Below are 23,688 nucleotides of genomic sequence, written 5' to 3' on the forward strand. Positions count from 1 at the left end.
GGTCAAATACATATTTTGTACTAACAGTCATCTTACAGCAATAACTTACTACCTAATTATACGTGTATCTTTTTGCCTAACATATACTAAGTGCTGAAAGTGATCTCTTTTATCTAACTTAATGGTATAAATGCTTTGATTATGATGATGCTATTATTTGACAAATAAAATGTACAGAAGTGCGGTTCCACTGAAATGACAGGATGGAACACTGATAAATAACAACATTGCAACACAGCTCTTTTCAGACTCACTCTGATCACATTGGCAAGCAACATTGCAACCACACACAAACACACACACACACACACACACACACACACACACACACACACATGTGGGCACATGTACACACACATATACATGCATGCCAAATTCAGGGTTTATTGTACAAAATAGTTCAAATAAAATATTAATGATTAGGAAAAATGATAATTTGCCTTATTACAAAATAATACATAATCCAGTCACCACTGTTGTTACATTTGACCTGTCTCTCCACATGTAACCATTGAATTTATTTTTAGTTCATTCACTCATTCATTCATTCATTAGTTTAATGCTAATATTAGAGATTGAACTCAGGACCTGGCTCTGTCCCAGAATTTGTTATTTTTTTTTGTTTTAGTTTTCTCAAGGCTAGCATTTTACTGTTTATACTAAGCTCCATTTCAAGCTTTTGTGGTTACTTTCAAATCATAATCTAATGAACTTTTTTTTTTCTTGGTCTGGTTTCGAAGCACAATCATCAGATTTCATCTTTCTGATTAGGTAGGATTAAAGACCTGAACCACCCGGGTGACTCCTATTTTTCCAACACTTATGTAATGCAAATACTTAGATAGTAATTTAAAACTGAGAGCACAGAAGCAAAATGTACAGTGATGATATTGTCTTGTCAGAAATTCAAGTTAGTAATGTAAATTTCTTCTTAAGTCTATACACAAAAAATACTTAAGAAATATGATGATGTGTGTGTATATGTGTGTATATGTGTGTGTTTGTGTGTGTGTGTGCTGTTGCAATATGTTCCACATATAAACACTGTGCAGGGGTGTCCAGCCATTCACAGTTATTGCATGAATATCTGCCTTGAGATACCAACTCATAGACAATGTCTAGGTGTCCACTCTAGGCTTCCCGATGAAGGGGCGTATACTCATCCTCATCCCTAGTATTCATATGAGTGGACTTTTCGGAAAGTAGTCTCCGCACTGTAGTAAGCTGCAAGGCAAACACTCTAACACTGAGGCACATTGCCAGCCCAAGTATTAAGATTCTTGTCTGTAATTTGGTCAAAGCTATGTCTCTTTATGTAGGCGACTAAAAATGTATTTACTAATTTCAAGTAAATACATAAATTCTATTTCCATTTCTTTTAAAAAGTAAAAAAAAAATTGTTTGCTCTGTAAATTGATTAGAAGCATGGATTTTGCGGCTAGCTAGGTCATTGCACATCTGTATCTCTTTTCCTCTCTCTCTTTCATGGTTCTCATAGACAATATGGTTGTTCCATAATTATTCTAATTTATTTTGCTTTTATATTTTTGGTTGCATCATTTCACTTTCTGCTCTGCCATTTCCCAAAACAGCACCACATAAACAGAAAAATCCAGAAGTGGTGCTGTGGCTCAAATGGTAGAGCACTTGCCTTGATTTGAAGAGCTCAAGGACAGTGTCCAGGCCCAGAGTTCAGGCCCCAAAACTAATTTTTAAAAAAAGAATCTAAATACTTGATAATTCTACTAACAGATCTGACTGAAATCAGTTGAATCACACTTTTCCTGTACAATGAAGGAATAGGTCCAGGCTAGGAAACAGCTAGAGAAGGCAGGCAGATTATAGAAGATTGTATCTGTGACAAAACTTTGTGGAAAATGGAATCCAGGATTACTTACTGGTAATTCATTTCTACTTGAAGCATGATTCTGAACTATTGCTTGCTGATTCTGAACTATTGCTTTGATCATTATAATCTCCAAGTAGAAAAAGTGAAATTTAATTGATAGCAAAGGACTACTAATATATTTTGACTTCTCATTAAGCATCTTCAATCATCAAAATCACCTGAAGACAATAGAAAGGCCTATTTTTAGATGAAAACAAGTGTCTTTAAAAATAACAAGAATTTAGGTAGTCATACAAAGGACTTCTATTTTACTACTGCATTATACATTTTTTCTAATGTTGAATACCAACATTAGAAAGCTACTAGAAAGCTCTTAAAGCCCATATGTTGAATAATGAGTTATCTTACACTATAATGTGGTATTTCCCAAATCATTTACATAGAAGGCATTGTTTCCTATTTTCTCATTCCCAGAATAAGCTGCACATGAAGACACCACTGGTCCTCATTTTCAGTCTGTACCTTTGAATACTGAGGAAAATCTTTCCTCTGCTCTCTATCAATTCCCTACTCCACAGTTAGAATAATTTAGAAGAGCAAAAATGGAAAAAGCGAAAATAAATCATGGTGAAAAATCATATGCAGAAAATTCACCAGATTTTTCTGACCATTTCAACCAATGTGAACTATTGGGGAAATACATTGACATCTCATTCCCACTGGAACTCAAATTCTCTTGTTAGGTAACTCTGACGAAGACAAGGAACAAAAGAAAAAAGTGAGGAATGGCATCAATTACAAGAAAAAAATGGAGTAGGATCCAAGCAAATTTCTTCTTTGGGATGCCGAAATTAATCGCCTTACTATGGTGTGGAGACTACTTTCCAAATAAGCCACCCAATTGAATACTTGTGATGAGGATGAGTATACCCCTCTTCATCAGGAAGCCTAGAGTGGTCACTTAGACATTGTCCATGAGTTGGTAGCTCAAGGCAGATATTCATGCAGTAGCTCTGAACGGCTGGACAGCCCTGCACAGTGCTTACATGGGGAATAAAACCAGAGTGGCTTTTTTCTTACTTCATCATGATGCAGATACCAATCCCCAAACTAAAGGCCTCTTGACCCCCTTGCATATTACTGCTAGGAATAGAAATAGCAAAGATACCATGTATGTACTTCTGTTGAACCACTATATCAAACCAGGTCTGAAGAACAACTTGGAAGAAACTGCATTTGATATTGCCAAAAGGATAAGTATGTATCACTACCTCTTTGAAGTTGTGGAAGGTTGTACAAATTGTTCTCCTAAGTCGTAATGGTTTGAATAAGTTTCTTAAATTTCAAAAATGCCAGTCCATCCTTTGTGTCCTTACAAATTTTTTTTCACAATACAAAGCAACAGCAATATCTTACTTTAAAAATTCATGGATTCCATGGTATTCTTCCAAGTGAATTGCCTGACTTTGTTGTCAAAATGTATTCGTTGTTTGTATACATCTATAATGATTTCAGCAGAGTTTGTGATTTTTTTTAAATCAGAAATAATTTTAACTTATCTGTTGAAATGAATAGTATAGACACTAAAGATGTTCCTGGTGCTTTTTTGAAAAAAGTATATCTATGTTTGTATAATGTCCATAATCTATTTCATTCGCTCCTAGATATAATAATTTGAATTCTACATTGTTATATAATGTATAGGTTCATTAATAAATGTGTCCTATCAGATTGCATTCCACATAGAAGAAGTTTAAGATTCCTTTTTTTCCTGGGCCTAATATTACTTTATTTCTTTTGGATAAAATGACATTGTTATCTAATTTCAAGTTTTGTAAAGGTTATGCAATGTAAAGGCTTTTTGAAGGTGAAGATTTAATACAATGATGTAAAACTAACCTTTAGTTCTATGAATTACATGTATTGTTACACCTGTATTTTTGTAATCAACTTTTTAATAACTGTTTTTCATTTCTTGCATCAGAAGAATGAAAAATAAGGAATACTTCACAAATTTTCCTATCATCCTTGTGCAAGTGCCATGTTAATCTCTGTATTGTTGTAATTTGTGTAGACCTGCTGCTGAAGCATGTAGAATCCTCTAAATTTAAGTACTTAATGATGCAATCTTTATACAGGTATATATTCATGGATGCCTATTTGTAACAAGGAACCCTTATTGTTCCTAAAAATGCTATTGATCTTATTTCTCTAAAATTCTGTATATAGTGGAAAAAAAACTGATATCGTTTGGTCGATTGTTCACATTTACAATTTTTTTGTCAATGACTATTTTTCGTTTTCATGTTAAATTTGATCATACTTTGTAGCCGTTACAGCTAATTCCAAAAGTGATGGCTTTTCCAGGACTTATTTATCAACTGAGTTAGCTTTGTGGAGCTAATGGATTCATAGTAAGCCTTGCTTAAGAGGTACTTCTAAATTTCTGCAGCTTAAAATTTCTCAAATGAAGTCTTGCTGGGACAAATGTCTGCCTGAACCTTTACCCTTCTTCCATGTAGGAACAGACCAACCACAATATCTTACCCTGACAGCATAGATTGTCTTACTGAAACAAAACTAATCTTAGTTACAAGGGATCATAGAGAGATGAACCGTTTAGACCGAATTGTTCAGAATGGAAGGTATTTTATCAAAATATAATTGTTTATTATACTTATCATTTGAAAAGTAGCTAAAGCCAAGAAGGTGAAAAAATTGTTCATATGCATGATTACCTACTGTCCTGGCCTGTCTATCATCCAACTAGGCAGGAACTTACACTACTGACTTTCTATCACCAAATATTTCCATAGCTCCTGGAGCAGTCCATATGTTTCTCCTAGATATTAGGCCTTAAATTGGTAATGCTTTAATCACAGTGTTTCCTCTTGGCTCTAGGCTGTAAATCTACAAATGGTAAAGCTTTAAGTCTAACTCTACCAAAAGCTAAGTTAGAGATAATGGAATAATACTTTAAAACAGAGTTGCCTTTGATTCCCTAACCACAACACAACAATGCAAAACAATTTTTATATTATATATACTTATATACTTTATATTTATATGTGCTGATTTTAAATTTCACACAGTGAATCTTACTAGAATTGATAATTTGACAAATATATTGACATTTATTCCCATAAATGGATTGGAATATAAATAATTAGGTTTAGAATATATATTAGAATATAAAAAGTATCAATGCAATGTCTTTGCTATAAACTTGTGATACCTTCTAAGTGTTCGTAGTCTTCTGAATTCACATGGTAAAATAACAGTATTTTTTTCTGCTAATCTATAAGGGATTTTACTCTGATGCTCTATTTATTGTTTTAACTCGCTGGTCCCAAAGTGTTTTAATCCATATTTCTGAAGCATTCTTAGTGATTATACACAAATTTTGCTGATATGATGTCTAAAAGCTATTATTCTTCTGGAGGACCCATGGTCCTAGGACACCAGGTCCCACTTATCTGCACCATCAGATAACAAGCGCAAGACTTCTCACATAGGCCCATGCAACATGCCAGCGGAAATTATTGAAGACTCATCTCGATTTCTCATTTCCTATAACATTACAGTGCCCCAATTCCTTTCAAGAATAAGCAGTAATCAATTGTGAAATGCTAAGCAACTTTCAATGAAAGATGAGATCACAAAATCTGAGAGAAAGTACTGTAATTCAAACTTTCAATTTACAGATGACCAGCCCATCTGAGTGAACAAAATCACACATGAACAAGATTATTTTTAATACCCCTCTCCTAATGATTAATGAAAGATTTCATTGCAGCCAAAAAATAGTTTCTGGAATGATAGATCCATAATTGGACTACCAAGGCTAGAAAAACTTGATTTAGAGGTCAAATATAATTTAGAAAATCATTAACTAAGAAGGTCTTTAGTGCTTCAAAACACTGGTACTTCAGTAAAACTAGGTTCTGTAGTATAAAAATGTTGCCATTCTCAAACCAATGATAACCTACATTTAATCTCCTGAAAGTATATTCATTTTCAAATAAACTATTTAAAATCACATTTGCCAAAATAACAGTTGACAAGTAGATGATAGTGACATTACAAGATTTTCAAGTGTAGGGAGCAAGTTACAATAGAGTTGATTTATTTACCCAGCACTAATACCAAACAAGTTCAACCATTCATTAAAGTGTAGAAATAGTACCCCCCACCATTTATGTTGTTCAGTAGGTGCCTTCCAGAAATGTGTTATATAGATCAGCCTCCCATATTTCAAACTCAAATATTAGCTAATAAAGTAAATTTCATAACATAAGAAGGTACATTTTAAAAAGTCACTAATAGTTGCTCTATCATGTGTTGTTTTCTGTTTTCCCTATCTGTCTAACATAGTAAGAAATATGACTTTAAGTCTTGAATATGGGTCCTGATGAGAGATCTGACAAACATAAAATCTGTCTTCTATATCTATCATATTCCTCTAAGTAGTAAATTTTAGTTTTCTTCTTTTTCCAAAACTTATAGGTAGTAGAAAAAATTATCCTACGTAAAATAAAATAATCACACACCATTGTACAAAGCCATTTATAAAAACTGGTAGTTGGGAATAAATTCTAAGCCATTTTTAAACTGTCTTGTTGACTAAAGATTAATCTTCCAAATGAACGAGAATAAAATCATGTCTAAGTGCTTCACATCTCCAGTCTTTCAAATTGTTATTACAGATGAATGAATTATGGAAATATAAGCTGACATCAGTTCAAGTATACGTGGGATTGAAACAAAGGAGGAGGCTACAATGCTTGATAAGAAATGTACTCATTATCTTGCACATGTAATTGTAACCCCTCTGTACAGTATTTTCACAATAAAAAAATTAAAAAAAGAAACTCATGGAATGTATATAAACTTTTCAAAGTATTAACAGACAATTTAACAGAATGACTATCAGGAAATTGAAAACAGAGAGGAACAATAGTAAAGAAATAGAATGAATGAAAAATGGAACAAGGGGCAAATACAGCTAGAATACTCAATGTACATATGTAACAAAGGAAGTGGAAAATCTGAACTAAATCTTGGAGAAAGGGTTGGTTGAGACTGATAGAAGGAGTGACTCTGATGCAGGAGCTTTAGACAATTAGATGGACATATTTAATTGTAACACACTTGCACAACCTTTTGAAATTCAGTTAAAAAACACAACAAACAAAAATCTCAACCAAACATCAATCTCTAGAGAGTATGAATATGACCTCTCAAAATTTTAAGCAGCTAATGAAGGGCAGTCTTTGGAAAAGCAAACAAAGCTGTTCAAAGAGGACAGTTTGGGGTAGGGGAAACTTTTAACAGATTTAAAAAGATTGTCTAAGGTTATAAATCACCTATATCTACTGCAAATATTTTCTTCTGTGAGTGCTCTTTATCTTAACTGGATACTCCAGTCTTGAGGCACAGTTGATAGCTTGTGAAGACAGAATGGAAGAAATAAAATCAAGAACCTATTACTCCACTGGAGAGAAAACATTCCTCTATGATTTCTCTCAATCTCTTCACTCCTCCATTTTCATACTTTTAATAACATCAAGTTATTTGAATTATATCTTTCCTTCTTTGTTCTCGCAAAGGAATTGTTCAAAATAATTCATTAAATATTATTTGCCATTATTTTCTATCATGCTGTTTACTTGTCCAAGCGAGTCCATTAAACTTCCCCTTTTCATTTGGTTGCCACGGAAACTCAACAACAATATTAATGAGTACAAACGCTAATGCAAAATTTTGTCTCCAAAAAACCAGTCCAAGAACCTATAATCACAAATATTTAGCTATAATTTTTTTTCTTTTTTCTTTTACCTTGAAATCTTCTTGTGTCTAAAGTGCCCACAAAAAAAAGTACTCCACCACTTTTTGGTTCAATCACTTCTAACCTCAAAGATATATTTTGCTAACAAAATGCTTAGAGGAAACTTAAGAATACTCCACTTTTATCTTCTCTCTTAAGACTCTCCTTAGATACCATATCAGGACCAGTGAAGTTATTCTTTGCAAAATTATTTCAATAGATTTCTCTTGGTCTTGTATTTGCTCAACAAGATGTATGGAGAAGAATAGAGTTAAATGACCGATTCCTTGGATGACATTGTCTGTTACAAAGGACAATACTTCTATGTCCTTCTTATATGTCCTATTCTTAGCTCTTGCCTGATTTCCAATTAATCACAGCTTCTTGGCTTCAAGTCTAGTGAAACGGAAGGACTATAAGGCGTCCACCAATGCTACATCTTCATGGTTTCTCTTTGAAAACTCCTTTACTTGGAGGTAGAATTTATTTTCATGTCTTCATTCAATTTGTTCTGCATTATACTGAGCCAAATAGGCTCTGTAAAATCACTTTAGGTAGCAAAAACATTAAGACAATCTATAACAAAAAGTTTTGGCCCCCTCCACTGCTAAAACCAATATGCTTAGCTAGGGTTTCTAATAACGTGTTTTCTTACCTTTTCAGTTTGCTCAATTCTTTTCTGATCCCCAAACTTTTTGGCTTATGTAATAAGATAAGTCTTCACTATCTCATGTTAATAAGGATATTATATTTTTGAGCTAATTAGTAATGTGAAATCATTGGTTTGAAGTATCCAATCAGATATTTTTTCTGTGTTTCAATGCTTCTCGTGCAAAGGTATTGTGGAAAGTATTAAAACAGAAAAGTGTAAATTCAATACGTTCTTTCATTGTGAAGGGCACTTTCTCCCTAAATATTTTGACCCAAATTATTTTTAAGAGAATTACTGTTTAGTAATTAAAGGTCAATTCATAAATTTTGATGTCTTATTTTTTAAAAAAAAAAAACTTTGAATTTAAATTCCACTACAACCTTGTTTCACACAATAAGAGTATATTTCTTGGGTAAGGACAATTCTCATGGGAACCTACAGGATTTACAGCAAGGTTTGTGAGTTTGTTTGCTTACTGTGAAAATGAGCCATCTTACCCACATTGCTCCCTCTCAGCTAAGTCTCCATGAATTTCTTTGAATGAAAGCCTATTTTCCCAGGCAATTTTAAATTTTCTTAATAGGCTAAGTTAAAAAGTTAGAACAATTAAAATTTACCTGTCATAATTTTAAACTCTTTGAAATTCCTTTATCAGAATCGTGAATTTACCAATCCTAATTTCACCTTTACCATCAAAAACAGTTAACATGTTTTTTTTTATGATATAGAATCCATGAAACTATTATTTTCCAGTGGCTTTGTTATGCATACATATGAACATATAAGCTGATGCTGAGCAAAATGAACTCCAAGATATGGAAAGAGATATTTATTTGCAGTTTTTGTTTTTATTGTACTATGTGGTTTCTATTTTCCTTGGGTTTTTCCCCTATGGTTTATCTCCGACTGTGTTTGATTTTGGTACCGTGTGTATTGTGCATACATTTACCTTAATTAGGGAAGGGAAGAGGAACAACAAAATGGTGAGACAAAGGACAAAGGGCAAACCAATGCAGTAGCAATATTCACAAGGCAATATGTTGTAAATGTACATTACAACTTGTGAGGGGTTTTGGGATGAAGGAAAACTGTGAGAAAAATGAGAAAGGGGATAACAAGTTTGAAAAATTATGTATTCACTGCCTTACAATTGCTAACCCACTACACATCACTTTCACCTTAAAATTAAATTTAAAAAATCAGCTGCATGAAATAAAATTTCATTGTATTGCTATAGTAAATATTATTCTGTATGTAGTAACTTTAAAAAAAAGTCCTATTTGGTGTCTAATTTGAATTGATTACCCCTTCTTTTTCAGAGGGCGATCAACTTAAATGTTATTCAACTAAACTAGACAATTTTTCACAACATACTTGCCAATATTTTCAAAAAAGAATAAATTAGTACATTCTCATACTAAAATCGAAAACTGTTTAATTCTATGGAAACCCATAACTTTTAAATTTCTATGACTAATAACTACTCACTTTCAAATTCTGAATATTACATGCATGAGAGATTCAAAATAGTACCTGTTTGCATGTTATGTAATTCTGCAATGGATGCATTTTCCAATGGGGTGTTACAGAATGCGATGTGAACAGAAAAATAGCCACATTCTGGTATAGGATAAAACTATAAAGCATCCGTTATAATTAATTCTTCAAGAGTAAGCAATAGTTTATCAGATTAAGCTATTATTTCTATGACCATCAATCCCAAAATTTACGCCATAAAGTCATCCTAGAACAACAGTTTCCAACTCGTAGGGTGCACCTCAAAATTCCCTTAATTCACATCACTAATAACTTATCTCTATTGAGAAAAAATACTACACCTCTGCGATTGTGATGCCCTCCATGTTCTGGAAAGAACACCACAACAAACTGGGTTGCATCATTTTTCCTCCACTGGTATTCTTGCAAATATTATTTATATTTATAACTTTTTTAACTATCATAGATATTCAGGATGCTAAGATCGGAAGATTACAGTTCAAAGCACACCCTGGCAGGAAGGTTCCCTAGAAGCTTATCTCCAATAAACTTCCCAGCAAAAGCCAGACACAAGTGGTACTGAGCTTGAAGTGGTAGGGCATAAGCCTTGAGCTTAACAGGCTCAGAGACGGTGTCCAGGTCCAGAGTTCAAGCCCTATGACAAAGCAATAAAACAAAAACAAAAATAAAAACAAACCCTAAACATAGCATTTTTCTCATTGTATACAGAGGCACATAATTAAGGAAATGGCTTCCTGTGTTACATACAGGTAGAAGAAAGAAGATGTCACACAATTATTCTCTTCATACCATGTTATATTAAAGCCTCAAAAATTGCTTTTTCTAAATTTATAAATTAATATAATCAATTTGTTGGCATCTCGGTCTACATTATTCACATTATCATTTTATACATGAAGTGTTGGTGTTATCTATTAACTAAGTTCTAATTATAGCTCTCTTGAAACAATATGCTAGGCAAATAGAATGCAAGAAACATTTGTAAATTTGTCAATTAAACCCTCTACTTAAAGAGAATTTTGTAGTATCCTGTAGAATATGAAATTACAAACAAAACCAAAATATTTATTTGAAATCTAAACTCTAATTTAGCAAGATCTATAAAGATCTACATTAGTTGAACTTTGCTATTCCTCCATGCTTAAGCTTTTGTAATCCTTCATCCTTTCATTGGAATCTAACTGAATGATGATTACTTACTATTTCAAATTTTGGATGTGAATCATGAACCATTTTGCATCTAGGAAAGTTCTGTAATGAAGAGAGCATTTAAAACAAAACTGAGGATTATATACCAGTTGCATTTCAATAGAAAAATTGGCTTCTCAAAACATAATGAAGAAATTAACCCAAACTCCCAACTGTGTATTCCTTTCTTGTTTGGTGTGTTTTATTAAGACAACATTATACTACCTGGTCCAGGGAAGGTATCAGTAGTAATTCCAGTCTCTAATTCCCTGTCATTCTGAATGCTATTGCCCCACCATACTTTCTTGGTTTATTTATTTATTTATTTATTTATTTGTTTGTTTATTTATTCATTTTTGGGTCCATTAATGGGGCCGGACTCTGGGCCTGGGTGCTGTCTCTCAGCTTTTCAGCTCAAGGCTAGCGCTCTACCACTTGAGCCACAGAGCCACTTCCGACTTTTTTCTTTTTGCTTATGTGGTGCTGAAGAATCGAACCCAGGGCTTCATGCAAGGCAAGCACTCTACCACTGAGCCACTTTCCCAGCCCCTTCTTGGTTTATTTAATCTAGATACAGACTAGCAATTCTGAACTTCTCCAGTGATATTATCCACTAGACTTCTCAGACTGTTCATGTACTATTTTCAAAGATCGTCTAACAATTGACACAGGGTATCAACATTTTCAAATGCAACTGAGGGGTCTCTGATTCATTCCTCCATGGATCCAATCCCTTTAATATTGATTACTTGACTCTTTTACTATCTCTGGTCCTACCTATGGAATATTCTCAACCTTTTTTAAGAAAGTTCACTTGAGGACTTTCTAACATTAAAAATTATCACTTGATTCTAGTCCTACTCAGGACGTATTTTCTATTGATTTCTAACTTTTCTACATATTCTGAGAGTTGCTTCATTTGTGTATATGTGTGTGCACATATAAGTGCCTCTGTGTGTATGTCTATGTTTATATGTATGTATGCAAAAGCCTCAAGCTCTGATTCATCATTCTTGCTCATGACTGTTATTCCATCACCTGAACCATTCTTCTAATCCAGGTTTTGGCTGGTTAATTATAGATAGTGTCTCAAAAACTGTTCTGCCATGGCTGGATGCAAACTGAACTTCCCAGGCTCCTTTACATTCTTAGGTTTCATTTATCCACTAGAATCAACTTTTAAACTACAAACATTTTTGTTAGTATAAAGTCTAAGCTGTAGCCCAGATTTTTAACTCAAGAATTCATATAAAGATAGATGAACATGCACATTACATATGCTGAGTGCACACTGTTAGAAATGTGATCCTAAGCTGGGTGGTGGCGAGATCTGAGGATTGGGTTCAAAGCCAACCTGGAGACTCTTTTCTCCAATTTACTGCAAGAAAACTGGAAGCGGCACTGTGGCTCAAGTGGTAGAGCATTAGCATTGAGCGGAATAGCAGAGGGACAGTTCCCAGACCCAGAGTTCAAGTGCCAGGACCACCACCAATATATATATATATATATATATATATATATATATATGTAAAGGAAAGAAAAAAATGTGATCTTATCCACCAGTTCATGGCTAGTATAATAACTGCTCTCTCAAGATGGAATTTTTTTTCCAATTAAGTCCATGCTCTTATATCTGACTTGCATTGGAAACAGAATTATTCTTCCATTCTACTTTCTACAAAGTTGTGTCATTAGCAAGCGTGATTTAGAAAGGGAGTGGCCTTATACTTCATGTTCCACGTAGGAGTAATACTTTTTCTATAGCACTCTCATAAGTGTACATATTGCACTTGGCTTTATTGTTTCAACGTGGTCCTATTTGTAGAGTCTTCCTTATTGTATTGAACCCTTATACTTAAACACAGAATTTCTCTTTCTCTTATTATTGCTATAGTTAACATGAGTTAACATATTGATGTACACTTGGAAAATAATGCACAGCACATACACTCACAAAAAAAATGGTCTGAGAAACTTCTTACACTTTAAAATTCGCCTTAATTTACAGAGAATTTACAAAGTTTGAACTCAATATCCTCATGGATAAGGTGTTTGTAAGAAATATAAATTTCATATTTTCTCTTCACTAAGTTGTCTCTGAAACATGTGTTACCTCAGGTCCAAAGGTGTCCTTGTGCTATTTCGGTGAAGCCAGAAAACATTCATTATACCTCAAGCAGCACCATAGATTGTTCCTGGAAATAATTGTTACTGGATGTGGAAACTGATCCCAGGAGAGGAATGGAACATAGCAGATTGACAAAGTTCAAGTTAACTTGTGCTTTCCTTTTTACTGTAAAAGAAGAGAATCTGAAGGCTTGAAGGAAACTCTGTCCCTGACTTTTTCTAGTGTGCTTTTACTCATATATAATTTTTCTCTAAACTTCTAGTTGAGAGTATTACAAAAAGATATAATGTGCCATTAGATGGCCAGCATAGAACAAAAGGAAATAATGTTGTTTTAAATATGTTCTACTGCAGGGGCTGGGAAGGTGGCTCAGTGGTAGAGCACTTGCCTTGCATGCTTGAGGTCCTGGGTTCAATTCTTCAGCACCACATTAGCAAAAATAAGCCAGAAGTGGTGCTGTGGCTCAAGTTGTAGAGTGCTAGCCTTGAGTTGAAGAGCTGAGGTAAAGCGTTCAGGCCCAGAGTTCAGGCCCACGACTGGACCCCCCCAAAAAAATTTCTACTGAGAAGAAACAAAGACATGGATGTTTTAAAGTGTTTTATGGATGGATATTTCACCCCTGAGATGATTTTTTTTTTGCCGGAGTCAGTTAACAATTCCTTATTTTGGTCCTGAGTTCTCCAGAGCAATAGGATTCCAACAAAGCATCCAGTGCATATGATCAGCAAAAGGAGCCACTTCTCAGACCAGTATTCCTTTAAGGAGGGTCCCAAGGAAATATCAGATTTTGTTTGCTTTTTTGTTTAGCTTGTGTTGGTTCTGGGGCTTGAACCCAGAGACTGGACCCTATCCCTGAACAGTTTTCTTTCCTGCTCACCTACCCCCAAAGCTAGTACTCTACTGCTTGAACCAAAACTCCACTTCTGTTTTTTTTGCTGTGTAATTACAGATAAGAGGTTGACAGACTCTCCTGCCTGGTTTGGCTTTAACCTAAGATAGTAAGAAAGCCAAGTGACATCAACTGTATAGGCTTCTCTTTTCAAACCAGAAATATTACATGAAGTTTATTGTAAAGCTAATATTTGATAATTTTTTCTTTCTTTTTTATTGTGAGCATACCGTACAGAGGAGTTACAATTACATGGGAAAGATAACGAGTACATTTCTTATCAATCATTGTTTGCTCCTCTTTGTTTCCCCTTCCCATCCCTTCCCATATACCCCCCTTCTCCCCACCCGATCCTCCACCCAACCAAAGTTATAAAGTTCGTTTTTCGACCTAACAACCTATACATCTCATTGTTGCAGTGTTTCCACGGGTATCCCTACTTAAACGCTTTCTTTTTAGAGAATATGTCCAGCAAAGAATCCATAACATAACTCAGTAAAAGTAGGTGCACTGAATCATTTTCGAATTTTGTTTTTTTGCTTGGGATGATTATTGATCTTTTCGTTCCTTTTGGGAACGAAAGTCATATTTCAACTTTTTTGTTGGTTGTGGGGCTTGAGCTCTGATCCTGGGTGCTTAACTACAGCACCACCTCCGGGTTTCTGGTGGTTAATTGAAGGTTAGGGTCTCATGGACTTTCCTGACCAGTCTGGCTTTGAACCACAATCCTCTGGTCTCAAACTCCTGAGTAGCTAGTATTACAGGTGTAATCCACCAGCACCTGGCTCATATTTGCATTTATGTGCACTGAATGACACTGTGTAGACAAAGAATGGAAATTTTAACCAAATGATGACATTGCAGCATTTCAGAAAAATTGAAGTAGCAATAAATATGTCCTCCTTTTCCATTTTGTTACATTAATGACTGATGAGGTATGAGACCCTTACATTAGCATCCTCTGCCATCTGTATAGGTATATTTAGTATCAGGAAATGTTTATAGAGAAATATAGAAAGAATGAGATTTTTAGAAAGCAAAGGAGATAAGGTATGAAAGAATAGCATAGAAGGAGATACATTTATCACACAGAGATTAAGAGCTAGCCTAAGAGATTTAGAATGCTAAAGGCAATGAGGGAAAGCCTAGGTGACAACTAGTCCTACAATAACCAAAAATGGTTCTCTAGAACAGTTTCTGGTATACCTTAATTACTATAATTTATTCCCTCTATCTGGAGTTATTCCTTATTATCTTTCACACCTATCAATTAGCCTCTGCCTTTTTGGTGCCATAACTGACCAAATAGATTTCAAAATCACACTTAGCCTACCCTTCTCTTTGTGATTAACAGTGACAACACAAATCCTGGAATACTTGAATTTCCAGAATTAAACTTTACCTGATATCTAAGCACATTCCTGGCATTAATTGCTGTGAATTAATGAACAAAACTTTTTCAACACAGTCTCCTCATATAAGTTACGTACATGAATTAGGGACTCTTGTCAGATGTCAGTATGGAAGGAGCAATTATATATTCCAAGTATGGTATCTTTATTTTGCATTTACTAACTAAATAGATGTTTTGTTTTTGTTTTTGTTTGTTGTTGTTCTTTTTGCCAGTAGATGCGCTTAAACTCAGGGGTAGGGAATTTTCCTGAGCTTTTTTTTCTTGCTCAATGCTAGCTCTCTACCACTTGAGGCACATCACGACTTCCAGTGTTGTTGTTTTTCTTAATGTGTTACTAAGTAATTGAACGCAGGGTTTCATGGATGCTAGGCAATCACCTTACCATGAAGCCACATTCCCAGAGCCCTAAATAACTTTCTTAATATTGTATTACATTTTCATTCCATAACTATGTATCATAATTTTGGCCAGGTGCTAGAAAATGATGTAGAAAACAATACAATACAATAAGCCTAGTAAGGCTGGATGGACAATGAATAACTTTCATGGACTAGCCAAGGAACAGAGGGGCTTATCTCTTGGAGCTTTATCAACGAGCTGAGCGAGACAGCTCCTGACCCACAGCCCACCTCCCGAGAGGGCCACCTTGGGTTCCAGCCACATGGGGATGCTTCGCCACCTCCTCCAGCACCCATTCAAACAGTTTTTGTGAAAGAGACAGATCAAAAGTCAGAATTACAATTAAGTCTGGTGCCAGTGGCTGAGAATTCTAATCCTAATTACACAGGAAGCTGAGATATGAGGATGATGGTTCATAAGCTGCCCAGGAAGGAATGTCTGTGAGACTCTTATCTCCAAATAACCACCAGAAAATCAGAAGTAGTGCTGTGGGCTCAAGTGGTAGATCACTAGCCTTTTGCTGAGGCTCTTGGGAACAGCACCCATGCCTAGAGTTCTATCCCCACGACTGACAAGAAGTGGACTTCCTACCACAAGGAATGGACTGAATAGCACCCATTGCCCTAGGGAGCATGGGAGCGAAGTCAAGCAGAGCTTCCTGTGAAGTTGAAGTCATAAGTAGGTCACCTGGCTCCTCTGTGCCTTGGTTTCGCCAGTTGCAAAATTAAACACAGTGAAGGATCCTCTTCCTCATGGGGATAGGGTAATGATGAAAGAGAGTCATGTTTTGTTTCATAATCCCACATCTGTTGCACAATTCATAACAGGCCCCACCTGAGTGCTTTCTGGCTATCTTCCTGTCATTTGCTCACAGAATTGCGGAGAACCCTATCTGAAGTTTGCTCCCTCTGTGCCTAGCCATGCTCCAGAGATCCCTCTGTATAAATCCCTTTTTTCCTCACAACTGTCCTGTAGGGAGAATGAGGTTTGATGGTTGCGACCCTACCCAGAGCTTCACCTGTGGTCATAATCGTCTGCTGTGGTTTTTCTGCCTACTCAAACTGACTTAAGAAACCATTCAAGCCACATGAAAATCAAACACGACAGGCAGACCAGAGACTTCAACAAGAGACAGGTTAAGGACACAAGGGAGATAAAGGATCTTCCCATCCTCCCCCAAAAAATCAAATAACTCTTTTTTTTGTGTACCTAATATAAAAAATTATCTTTCTAACAATTTTTTTAATTTTTAACTTTTAACTTTAATTTTTTTTTTGTTATTAACTTTTCTTCTTCCTCTCATAGTTTTTATTTTAGGAGTATATGTGTGTGTACTTTTTTTTTCCTCTTTTTTCTTTAAAAATTTTTTTTGTTTAGTTCTACTGACCATTTGTCCTTTTTTTCTTTCATTCTCACTCTTTTCACTTTTTCTTCTTTTTCATTCTTCTTTGCGTGATTAATTGCTGTTCTGCTCATCTTTAGATATGCCAATAGTCGATTGTTAGACCTTAGCTCCATTGTGTACACACTTAATTCAGAAATTTATTACTCAATTTAAAACCTCTTAGATTTAAATTCCTTAATAACAGTACTTCCTCTTTATACCTATATAATATTTTAAGCATTTTTATTTTTAAGTTTTTCACATCTCCTTTCTATCCCTCCCCTTCTCTTATTCTATCCACGTTCTTCTCTGAATATTATGATTTCATTATTGCATACATTTTTTGTCGGTTTTGGGGCTTGAACTCTGGACATGAGTGGTGTCACTCAGCTCTTCAGCTCAAGGCAAGCACAATACCACTTGAGCTACAGCGCCACTTCCTCATCTTTGCATGATTCTTAAGTGTTGCTCTTAAATTTTAATTTTTGTTTTTCTATTTTTCTTGTCTTTTTTCTTTCTCTTACTTCTTATTTTCTCTCTCTCTACTATCATTCTATCCAAACTATTTCCCGCTTTGAGATTAGGATTTAGTTGTTAACTCTCCCACTGCCTTTCCACATCAGTATATGCCTGTTTTTACTCATATCTCTCCCTAAACTTAATAATTTCTGTTGGCCAAATTCTTCTTTGCGGTTCATAGCCCATTAATACATAGTTGTTTGATGTTGAATTGGTATATCTGTTGAACTAGATTGTATCTGCAGATTTTTGACTGTGCAACTACAGACTGGTTGATGCTTGCCTTAAAATAGTGTGCTAGCACAAAACTGGCATTACTTTCATCCCAAATGGGCAGAACAACCTGGAAAAACACAAGAAAAATGACAGGTCCGTGTATCTCAACTCACACTCATGATAATCAGGGGTCAGAAAAGATAATCAATAATCCAGAGGAGAGTTGCCAAAAAACTCTACAAACACTACTGGTAAATATGGTAAATGAAAAGATTGAAAACATGCAAAGGACTCTGAATGAGCGTGATAGGGAGAGAGAGGAGGCAAAACAAAGGTTAATACAAGAATATCATGAGCGTGAGGAAGCTACTCAAAGATTGATACAGTAATTGCGTGAGTAGCTTGAGAACATTCAAAGAGAAATAAAGGAATGTCTTGAGCAGGCCGAGATCAGTCAAAGAGAACTACAGGAATTGTGTGAATGTGAAGAAGCTAATCAAGAGTGATACAAGAATTGAGAGAGCGGGATGAGAATGCAGAAAGATCACTAAAGGAATTCATGGAATCCATAAACAGAGAACTGAAAGAAGTCAGGGAGACCACAAAGGGAATGCTGAATGGAACCCACCAGAAGGAATGAGAATAACCAATCAACTAGTTGATATGAGAATAAATACTGAAAACCAAATTTAGGAAGTAAAGAAGTTCACACAAGATCTAAAACAATGCTCCAACAAAGAATTTGAAGCCATCAAAGCTGACCAACTAGAAGAAAAAGAAATTAAAATCAAAGTAGAAGTCTTGATAGTAGGTTAGACCATGAAGAAGATCGAATTTTGGGGATTAAAGACAGCCTAGATATTACAGAGAAAGAACATACAACCATCCAAGACATCCAAGAAATATGATAGATCTATTCAACACGTGGAAGTCACCATCAGAAGGCCTAATCTGAGGATAATGGGTGTAGAGGAAAACCTACAGACAGAAGTTAATGGTCTAGGAAATTTGTGTAACAGGATCCTAGCAGAGAACTTCCCAAACATGCAAAAAGATAGGCCTATATAGATACAAGAAGCTTATGGTACCCCAAATAGACCAGACCAAAACAGGACATCCCACTATCACATCATAATCTGCACAGGATCAATTCAGACCAAGGAATGGAGCCTTAAAGATCTCAAGGAGAAAGGAACAATCACCTATAAACAGAAACCAATTATAATCATGCCAGATTTCTGAGCAGAGTGGATTAAAGCAAGAAGAGCCTGGAATGGTGTTTGCCATGCGCTAAAGACTAACAACTATTAACCAAGAATACTGTACCCAGGTAAACACTCCTTCATAACTGGAGGTCCAATAAAAACTGTCCATAGCAAAGAAAATTTGAAACAATATATCTCCACCAAACCAGCCCTACAAAACATCCTTAAAGATGTCCTACACATTGAAAACAAACAAAACCACAATAAAGGCCAAGAAATCACACCCAAACTGAGAATCCAAGAACTATAGATAGAATCCAGTTGACTCAGCCCCCAAGAAGGTGGATAAAATGGCAGGTACCCCCAAATACCTCTCAGTCCTATCTCTCAACATTAATGAACTTAACTCTCCAATTACGCGGCGTAGACTATCTAGTTGGATTAAAAGCAAGATCCTTATATCTGCTACCATCAGTAGTCACATCTTGCCAATAAAAACAAACATGAAATGCTGGAACAAAATCTACCAAGCAAATGGCCCCCATAAACAGGCGGGAGTTGCAACCCTAATATCAGATAAAAAAGACTTCAAATTAAAATTTGTGAGAAGAGATAAAGAAGGTCGCTACATACTAATTAAGGGATCTCTCCTTCAGGAGGAAAATACAATTCAAAATACCTATTTGGCAAAAAAACCGAGCACCCAAATTGATCCATGAAACACTACTTTCCCTCAAATCCCACAGAGATCCAAAGACATTAATTGTTGGGGAATTTAACACACCACTTTCCCCAATAGATAGATCAATTCGGCAAAAACTCAAAAGAAAAACTGCAGATCTAAACAACTGCATAGATCTACTAGATTGCATAGACATCTACCGAATATTCACACAGCAGCATCAGAATACACATTTTTTCTCAGCAGCACATGGAACATCTTCCAAAATAGACCACATTTTAGAACACAAAGCAAACTTGTCCAAATTCAGAAACACTGAATTTATACCTTGCATTCTCTCAGATCACAAGGGAATAAAATTTAAACGCAACACCTAAAGCCACCAGAGAAAATCTTGTAACACATGGAGGCTGAACAACACACTGCTGAATCATGAGTGGGTCATGGAAGAGATTAGAATGGGAATTCATGAACACAAAAATTACCAGCTCTTCTGGGACACAGCAAAGGAAGTACTAAAGGGCAAGTTTATAGCTCTGATTTCCTACATCAACATATGTGAGAGATCTGAAACGAACCATTTAATGAGACATTTGAGCCTCCTTGAAAAAGAGCAGCAAGATAATCCCCAATCCAGTAGATGGTAAGAAATAATGAAAATTAAATCAGAATTAAATGAATTAGAATAAAAAAAACCATAGAAAGAATCAAAAAAACAAAGATTTCTTACTTCGAAAAAATTAACAAAATTGAGACTCTTAGCAAATCTTATCAGAAAAAGAAGAGAAAAAAACCCAAATAAATAAACTCAGAGATGAGAATGGAAACATCACCAAGGAAACAACCAAGATTCTGAACATTATAAGGAAATAATTCTCAAAACTTTATTCTAATAAGTTTGAGAACTTGGCAGAAATGGACCTTTTCCTAGCAAATATTCACATGCCGAATCTAAACCAGGATGAGTTAAACCATCTTAACAGGCCCATATCAAGCATTGAATTAGAAACAGTAATAACAGAACTCCCATCTAAGAAAAGCCCAGGACCAGATGGTTTTACAGCAGAATTTTATAAGGCCTTCAAAACACAGCTCATAAAAATACTCCTCCAACTCCTCAATGAAGTTGAAAGAGAAAGTTCACTACCGACCTCATTCTATGAAGCCATAATTACCCCCATCCCCAAACCAGGCAAGGACTAATCACAGAAGGATAACTATCGACCCATTTCTTTGATGAACATTGATGTAAAACTTCTCAACAAAATTTTGGCCAATCGACTTCAACAATTCATCCAAAAAATCCTACACCACAGTCAAACAGGATTCATTCCATGGAACATTCCTCAATACAATAATGGTGGTATATGACAAACCTACAGACAGCATTATACTTAATGGTGAAAAACTAAAGCCATTTCCTCTTAACTTAGAAATGAGACAAGAATGTCCACTCTCTCCACTTCTCTTCCATCTAGTATTAGAATGCCTAGCTACAGGAAGAAGACAAGATGCAAACCTAAAAGGAATTCAAATAGGGAAAGAAGAATAAAATTCTCCCTTTTTGCAGATGTCATGATCTTGTAATTAAAGAATCCCATAGACTCCACTCCCAAATTACTCAAGCTGATTCAAAACTTTGGCAAAGTAGCAGGACATAAAATTAACCCTCAAAAAGCAATGGCTTTTCTGTATACCAACAATGAGAAAAGTGTGGCTGAAATTAGGAAAGCATCTCCATTCTTAATAGCCCCACAAAAAATAAAATACCTAGGAACTAACTTAACCAAAGAAGTGAAGGAACTCTATGATGAAAATTTTAAAAACATGAAAAAGGAAATCAGAAGAGATCTTAGAAAGTGGTAAAAACTCCCATGCTCCTGGATTGAAAGATCAAGATCGTGAAAATGGCAATACTTCCCAAGGCTATCTACAAATTCAATTCGATCACTACCAATATTCCAACCTCATTCTTCAAGGAAATAGAAGAGGTAATCCAAAAACTCATAGGGAACAATAAAAGACCCCGAATAGCAAACATGATCCTCAACACAAAGAACAGTCCTGGAGGAATATCAATTCCAAATTTCAAACTCTACTACAAAGCAACAGTTATCAAAACAGCTTGGTACCGGCACAAGAACAGACATCAGGACCAATGGAATAGAATTGAAAATGCAGAAATGAACCTACAGACCAATAGCCATCTAATGTTCGATAAGGGAGCTAACAAAATTGAATGGAAGAAAGACAGCTTCTTCAGTAAATAGTGGTGGCAAAATTGGTTATCTACTTGTAGAAAACTAAAGCTAGATCCTTATATATCACCCTGCACCAGAATCAACTCCAAATGGATCAAAGACCTGGAAGTCAAACCAGACACGCTGAAAGCATTACAGGATGGAATAGGATACACCCTAGTTCTCTTTGGCACAGGCTGAAATTTTCTTAATAGAGACCCAGAAACATAACAAATCAAAGAAAGGTTGGACAAATGGGATTGCATGAAATTGCAGAGCTTTCTGCACGGCAAAGGACATAGCTAGCAAGATCAATAGACAGCCCACGTATTGGGAGAAAATCTTCACTAGCCATACAACACACAAGGGTCTCATATCTAAAATATACCTGGAACTCAAAAAATTAAATGCCCCAACAACAAATCTTCAAAGAAACAACTGTCCAATTAATAAGTGGGCTAAAGCCTTAAAGAGAAACTTCTCTGAAGAGGAAAGAAGGATGGCCAATAGACACATGAAGAAATGCTCAACCTCTCTAGCCATAAAAGAAATGCAAATCAAAACAACATTGAGATACACCACCTCACCCCAATTAGAATGGCTATCATCAAGAACTCTGATAACAACAGTTTCTGGAGGGGATGTGGACAGAAGGGAACATTACTGAATTGTTGGTGGGAGTGTAAATATGTTCAACTACTTTCGAAATCAGTATGGAGGTTCCTCAAAAGACTCCACATAGAGCTCCCTATGACCCAGCAATCCCACTTTTTGGCATTTACCCAAATGTTCACAGAGAAGACCACACTAAAGCTACTAGCACAACTATGTTTATTGCAGCCTTATTTACCATAGCTAAGATATGGAACCAAGCCATACACAATATACACAATGGAATTCTATGCCTCCATAAGAAAGAATGACATTGCTCCATTTGTCAGAAAATGGAAACACTTAGAAAAAATTATATTAAGTGAAGTAAGCCAAGCCCAAAGAAACATAGGTCTCATGGTTTCCCTTATTTGCAATACCTATTATATGTCTGAGTCAAACAGAAAAGTCAGATAAGTTGATGTTAGAGAAAAGAACCCTAAGACATGTATTCAAATTTTATTTTTCATACGATTGTTTCTAATATATTTATAATATTATTTCCTTGTGGCTTTTTATGTCCCTCCCCTACAGTATAATCCCTGCTTTCACTGTATTTGATGTTGTTATAATTTATGGAGGGGAAAGGAAAAAACAAATTGTTTAGATAGGGATTACAGGTGGACCCACTGCAACAAAGAGATGTAGGAGTCATATGTAGAAAATGAACTTTACAACTTTGATAGGGTGAGGGGCTGGGTCCGGTAGGGGAACAGGGGGAGGATGGAATGGGAAGGGGAAACAAAGGAGGAAGCTATAATGCTTAATAAGAAAAGTACTCATTATCTTGCCCATGTAATTTTAACCCCTCTGTACAGTAATTTTACAATAAAAAAAAAAAAAGAAAAGAAAAAAGAAAGAATCGGCTTCTGTGTACTAAAAGTTTGGGATAATCCATCTAAATCAGTAACTGTGCATGTTGCTACA

At 35.4% G+C, this 23,688-nt stretch overlaps 1 pseudogene; it reads right to left on the minus strand.

The window, feature by feature from the left end:
• Nucleotides 1-3,840: 3,840 nt before the first annotated feature.
• On the minus strand, nt 3,841-3,940 carry LOC122126358 (annotated as a pseudogene).
• Between the last annotated feature and the right edge of the window lie 19,748 nt (nt 3,941-23,688).

Source organism: Dipodomys spectabilis, unplaced genomic scaffold (genome assembly GCF_019054845.1).
Source record: "Dipodomys spectabilis isolate Male_0828 unplaced genomic scaffold, ASM1905484v1 ptg000275l, whole genome shotgun sequence".
NCBI classification, from domain to species: Eukaryota; Metazoa; Chordata; class Mammalia; order Rodentia; family Heteromyidae; genus Dipodomys; species Dipodomys spectabilis.